Genomic DNA, 6,978 nt, shown 5'->3' with positions numbered 1-6,978 from the left:
GCTGTGCCCTCCCCACATGCCCACTTTCCTCCCCATAACTTGTCTCTTCCCTGTTTTCCAGGGAAACAGTGCTGCCAAGAGCCCACACTGGGGCCTTAACCCCCAGGTTCCGTGGCCGGGCACGGTGACTCATGCCTGTAATAGCAGCACTTTGAGAGGCTGAGGCAGGTGGATCACCTGAGGTCAGGAGTTTGAGAGCAGCCTGGTCAACGTGGTGAAACCCTGTCTCTACTAAGAATACAAAAATAAGCCAGGCGTGGTGGCACATGCCTGTAATCCCAACTACTCATGAGGCTCAGGCAAGAGAATAGCTTGAACCCGGGAGGCGGAGGCTGCAGTGAGCAGAGACTGTGCCACTGCACTCTGGCCTGGGTGACAAGAGCAAAACTCTGTCTCAAAAAAAAAAAAAAGAAAGAAAAAAAAAAAGCTGGGCACGGTGGCTCATGCCTATAATCCTAGCACTTTGGGAGGCCAAGGCAGGTGGATCATGAGGTCAGGAGTTCAAGACCAGCCTGGCCAACATGGTGAAACCCCATCTCGGCCGGGCGCGGTGGCTCATGCCGGTAATCCCAGCACTTTGGGAGGCCGAGGCGGGCGGATCACGAGGTCAAGAGATCGAGACCATCTCGCTAACACGGTGAAACCCCGTCTCTACTAAAAAAATACAAAAAATTAGCCAGGCGTGGTGGCAGGCGCTGTAGCCCCGGCTACTCGGGAGGCTGAGGCAGGAGAATGGCATGAACCCGGGAGGCGGAGCTTGCAGTGAGCCGAGATCGCGCCACTGCACTCCGGCCTAGGTGACAGAGTGAGACTTCATCTCAAAAAAAAATAAAAAATAAAAAATAAAAAAAAGAAACTCCATCTCTACTAAAAATACAAAAATTAGCTGGGCGTGGTGGTGGGTGGGAGCCTATAATCCCAGCTACTCGGGGGGCTGAGGCAGAGAACCGCTTGAACCCAGGAGGCAGAGACTGCAGTGAGCCGAGATAATGCCACTGCACTCCAGCCTGGGTGACAGAGCAAGACTCTGTCTCAAAAACAAAAACAAAAAAACAAAACAAACAAACCAAAAAACTCCTGGGTTCCTTGGGCCATGCAGAGCCTGCCTCTCTGGTTGAGGATCCCACCTGATTGTCCAGTTCAGAGGGTCCCAAACCTGCCCACACATCAGCATCACAAGAGAGGTTGTGGAATCCAGGCTCCTAGGCCCCAGGGATAGGGGTCTGAGGTGGGCCCAGGAGTCTGGATTTTTCCTACCTTTCCCAGGTGACTTCTGATGTCAGCCACATTTGGGAATCACTGGTCCAATCCATCCCCTTGGTCCCCTGACACTGGGCTGCAATGCAGGGGTCTGGGAGGCAGTTCACAACAAGGGAACTAAAGGCAAGCCCTCCAACAAGAGACCCTGGCATGACATTCTAACATCCCCAAGGAAACAGCCTCAGTAAACCCAGCCTGCACCCCATTCCCTTGACCTGTCTGCAACACACATTCCTTCCCCTAAAGAGGCCTCCAGTCTCCCTCCTCCAGGAAGCCCTCCTTAATCTCATCCCATGTGGTCACTCCTTTGCACGTGCAGTCATGGTTTGCCCAGTAGTTGACGTATTGGTACAAACTTGCTCCTTCTCCCTCTGCCAGGCCAGGGCCACATCTTTATTTCCTTGGTCTCCCTCTCCCTCGCCATGGCTGGGACTGGGCATGACCAGTACACTGTACATTCTGGCCTTAAGCAGCTACGTGAGGCCTGACACAGTGGCTTACACCTGTAATCCCAGCACTTTGGGAAGCTGAGGCAGGCAGATCAGTTGAGATCAGAAATTTGAGACCACCCTGGCCAACATGGTGAAACCCTGTCTCTACTAAAAATACAAAAATCAGCTAGACGTGGTGGCAAGAGCCTGTAGTCCCAGCTACTCGGAAGGCTGAGGCACGAGAATTGCTTGAACCCAGGAGGCAGAGGTTGCAGTGAGCCAGGGTCACGCCACTGTACTCCAGCCTGTGCAACAGGGTGAAACTCTGTCTCAAAAAAAAAAAAAAAAAAAAAAGGCCGGGCACAGTGGCTCACACACCTGTAATCCCAGCACTTTGGGAGGCCAAGGTGGGCAGATCACCTGAGGTCAGGAATTCAAGTCCCACCTGGTCAACATGGCAAAACCCCATCTCTACTAAAAATACAAAAGTTAGCCAGGCAGTGGTGCATTTTACATGATGCAAGTTATATGGTGGTGCATGTAATCCCAGCCACTTAGGAGGCTAAAGCAGGACAATCACATGAAACCAGAAGGCAGAGGTTGCAGTGAGCCAAGATTGTGCCACTGCACCCCAGCCCAGGTGACAGAGTGAAACTCCATCTCAAAAAAAAAAAAAAAAAAAAGCAGCAACATGGGAAGGTGATTTTAGGAACAGCTACCACCACTGAACCCCTGTGAGATACTGTGTGCTGTATGAGGCATGTTACATTCATTATCTTATTTAACGGTCAACACTCTATGAGGAAGGTGATATTTTTATCACTGCTTCTTCAGGTGAGGAAACTGAGGCACAGAGAGGCTAAATACCTGACCCAAAGTCACAGAACCTTTAGGTGAAATGGGAATGAGTTGGAGTTCTAAAAGCCCATGCTCTTATCTTCATTTCTCTGTCCAAGAGCCCAACATCTCAAGATGCCAGAGACTCCTGGCTGCAGACAGAAGCCAGAGCTTCCAGCACCTTCCCTCTGGCCTCTGCAGCATAAGCACTCAACTCCAGTCACGTGGTGAGGTCTTTTCCCAGCTCACTGTTAGGCCAGGCCAGAGAAACCCTTAAGGCATGGATGTGGAAGATTCATTTTCGAGCGCCAAGGCCCCTCCCACCTGCTTTCTGTCTGGCCCAGCCAGCCACCTTGGGCTAAGGCCAAGGCCTGGCACCCAGAGCTTTCAGCCCTCCCCACCTACTGCCCAAAGTCCAGCAATGACTTCCCCAGATGAACCTGTGATCCAGGATCAGCAGAAATCAATGAGATACAACAGAGAGGGTGCTAAAGACAGATTGCTGGGCAGGGAACTTAGCCTCTCTGTGCCTCAGTTTTCTCATCTGTAAAATGAGAATAATACAGATAATAGTACCTCCCTCCAGAGACTTTCACAAGGATTCAATGAGCCGATGCCGTAAAGCGCTTGGCACAGTGCCTGCCTTGGTAGCTGCGGGGGGGTTCTGGCAACAGGGTGCCTCCCTAAAAAGGGGAGCTGTGTCTTGGTAGGTGCTGCCCTGGGGGTCAGGAATAAAGGGGAGCTGCCTTCCTGAGAGCAAGAATGATGCAGAGGGCGGGGTGGCTCACGCCTGTAATGTCAACACTTAGGGAGACCAAGGCAGGAGGCTTATTTGAGGCCCTGAGTTCAAGACCAACCTGGGAAACAAAGTGAGACCCTGTCTCTACAAAAAATTAAAAAATTAGCCAGGCGTGGTGGCACACACCTCTAGGCCCAGCTACTCAGGAAGCTGAGGCGGGAGGATTGCTTGAGCCCAGGAGGTAAAGGCTGCGGTGAGCTATAATCATGCTACTGGGCCACAGGAATTAGCTAGGTGCAGTGGCTCACACCTGCAATCCCGGCCTTTGGGAGGCCAAGGTGGAGATGATCACTTGAGCCTGAGGGTTCAAGACCAGCTGGGGCAACACAGTGAAACCCTGTCTGTACAAAAAAATAAAATTTAGAAAAACTTTTGGCCGGGCGCAGTGGCTCACGCTTGTAATCCCAGCACTTTGGGAGGCCGAGGTGGGTGGATCACGAGGTCAGGAGATCGAGACCACAGTGAAACCCCGTCTCTACTAAAAATACAAAAAAAATTAGCCGGGCGTGGTGGCGGGCGCCTGTAGTCCCAGCTACTCGGAGAGGCTGAGGCAGGAGAATGGCGTGAACCTGGGAGGCGGAGCTTGCAGTGAGCCGAGGTCGGGCCACTGCACTCCAGCCTGGGTAACAGAGCAAGACTCCGTCTCAAAAAAAAAAAAAACTTTTAAGAGAAGAATGATGTGCGCGGTGGCTCACACCTGTAATCCTAGCACTTTGGGAGGCCAAGGCGGGTGGATCACCTGAGGTCAGGAGCTCGAGACCAGCCTGGCCAACATGGCAAAACCCCATCTCTACTAAAAATACAAAAATTAGCCGGGCATGGTGGTGGGCGCCTGTAATCCCAGCTACTCAGGAGGCTGAGGCAGGAGAACTGCTTGAACTCAGGGGGCAGAGGTTGCAGTGAGCTGAGATCGTGCCATTTCACTCCAGACTAGGCGAGCGAGACTCCATCTCAAAAAAAAAAGAAAGAAAGAAAAAGAAAAGAATGATGTGGAGAGACTGATGATGAGGGCTTGGTTGGGGCGTGCCTATGTGATGAGCTCCTGGAAGAATGGGACCTCTGGGCACCCCTGGTTCGACTGTGCCAGCGGATGCCCCCTCCTCCCCAAGCAGTCCCAGCCCAAGGCGTGGGTGATCCCTGTGTGGCCTGAGTCAAGGCACAGTCATGACACACCCAGTCTGCTCTCTGGGGAGGCGGGAATGAATGAAGCTCCTCTGCCCTCTCCCCCCCCCCATCCTTCATCCCCACCCCAGGCTTGAACTGAAGCCAGGAACAGGGTCTGGCAGGAGCTGGGGATGCCCCGCACCTGGGAGCCAACCTTGGCCTCCCCGGGGCCAGCTGCCCACTTAGGTCTCCCCAGACCCAGCCCCACCCCGACACCATCCAGTGCAGCCTGACTGACTCCCGGGACCCTTCTGTTCTCTAGTAGGGAACAGCACAACCTGAACGCCCAGCTGAGCCTCTGATCTCTGCAGCTGTTCTTCCCTCACCACGGCCAAATCAAGGCCTACAGGGAAAGGCAGGAGCTGGAGATCTGCTAGAAGTTTCTACAAATGGGAGGAAGGGCTGCGGGACATCTGGCCTTGGCTCTAGGGATATCTGCCTGTTTGGATATTGCCTTTTATTCTCCCAGTTCCCTGTGATGGAAGATGTTGCTTTGTTGACGCCTTCTTGTGTCTCCCATCTTGTTCTGGAAGCTCCCCCAGGATGGCGCAATATCTCTTCCCTCAGACACAGGGTGTCTACTGAAGTGAGGTGCTCTGTACCCCCCTCTGATTGGGAGCCCCCTAAAAGTGAAAACAGTCCACGTTTCTCTCCATGCACCAAGGCCATGGGTTTTGGGTGAAGGGACGGACAAGCTGCCGACAGCACCCCACCCACCTCACTCCCAGAGACTCCACAGCAAATCCCCTTCCCTACTCCAGCTGAATCCACCTCAGTAGCTGCCCCCTCCCATCTACCTGCCAGGGAAAGGGAAGAGCTGGCCTCTCTGGGGGCTGCTGGGGTACCCCCCACCAAACACACACACTAGTCAGTGGGCTGCTCAGGCAAGACCTGCAAGGAAGATGAGCAACCCACTCTGTCCTCCTGTCCAGCTGGCTGAAGGTCACACCTCAGCTGGGTCTGGGGGAGCTGAGCAGGCTCCCCCAGGCAGCATTTCCAGGCAACAGCACCCCCTTCCCATCCAGAGGTGCAGAAATGAACAGTAGGTCTGAGTTCCAGACAATGACCCCACCTCCAACCAGCTCTGGCAACGAGAGACCAGATATTTAACCTTCCAGGACCTTAGTCTTCCCATCTCCAAAATGGTGTTGATGATTCCTTACTTGGCAAAGGGATCCCAGCTGGGCATGGTGGCTCAGGCCTGTAATCCCAGCACTTTGGGAAGCCAAGGTGGGCAGATCGCTTGAGGTCAGGAGTTCGAGACCAGCCTAGCTAACATTGCAAAACCCCATCTCTACTAAAAATACAAAAATTAGCTAGGCATGGTGGTGCATGCCTGTGATCCCAGCTACTTGGGAGGCTGAGACAGGAGAATCACTTGAACCCTGGAGGTGGAGGCTGCAGTGAGCTGAGATCGTGCCACTGCACTCCAGCCCGGGTGACAAAGAGAGACTGTCTCAAAAAAAAAAAAAAAAAAAAAAAAAAAAAAATTAAAAAAAAAAAAAAAAAAAGGAAAACAGGGAGGGATCCAAATGGAGAAGGGAAGCAAAGGGCCCAACTCAGACTGGCCTGACATTAGCCCCAGGCCTGGGGATCCGCTCTCTTGTGCATCAGTGAGCACAGATGTGCTTTCTACCTACCAGGTGCTCTACCTGGGTTACCTCAGTAGCACACTGATCCTGTCCTCCGCCCATAGCAGCACCCTCTGTGAAGGCTTCCTTGGATCTACTCTGCCCTCCTCCTGTCACTTGCTGGGGATCAGGGTGCCTAACGCCCTGTCATCAGTCTGGTCCCTCTTCAATTCAACTCCCCGGGCTTCATCGTGGGCAGCTGCGGTTTCTCTGCTGGGATGGTCTGGGATGCAGGCAGCCCATGTCAGCAGAAGCAGGGGGATCAAAGCCCAGAAAACAAGGCTACAACAGGGCTCCTGGCTAGTGAGGGGACCAAGGCTGAAAGCCCTTTGCACAGCCCGGTGGTCAGCGTTTCCGTCACTGGACTTTCTGAGCTGTCTTACTGCCCTGCTGTAAGCTGGCAGCCCTGGGACCAGAAGAGAAAATGCCCTTTGCCGAGGGCCTTTCATGGGCCACGCATTGAGCTGAACTCTCCCCAACTTCATCCCCTGGAATTCTTGTTAGAGCTCCAGGCGTGAGGTAACATCACTGGGTCTTGCAGGCTAGAACACCAAGCCTCACAGAGAGCAAGCACTGCCGGCTTTACCACTGGGAGACGTGGGGCCTTGGGCACAACCTGGTCCAAGGGAGGTACTCAAGAAATGGCGGTTCCTGGCCAGGCGCTCACGCCTGTAATCCCAGTACTTTGGGAGGCCGAGGTAGGCGGATCACCTGAGATCAAGAGTTTGAAACCAGCCTGACCAACATGGTGAAACCCCGTCTCTACTAAAAATACAAAAATTAGCTGAGCGTTGTGGCATCTGCCTGTAATCCCAGCCACTAGGGAGATTGAGGCAGGAGAATCGCTTGAACCTGG

Source organism: Hylobates moloch, unplaced genomic scaffold (genome assembly GCF_009828535.3).
Source record: "Hylobates moloch isolate HMO894 unplaced genomic scaffold, HMol_V3 SCAFFOLD_9, whole genome shotgun sequence".
NCBI lineage: Eukaryota > Metazoa > Chordata > Mammalia > Primates > Hylobatidae > Hylobates > Hylobates moloch.
The sequence above is the reverse complement of the archived record's forward strand: the minus strand, read 5'-3'. Positions refer to the sequence as shown.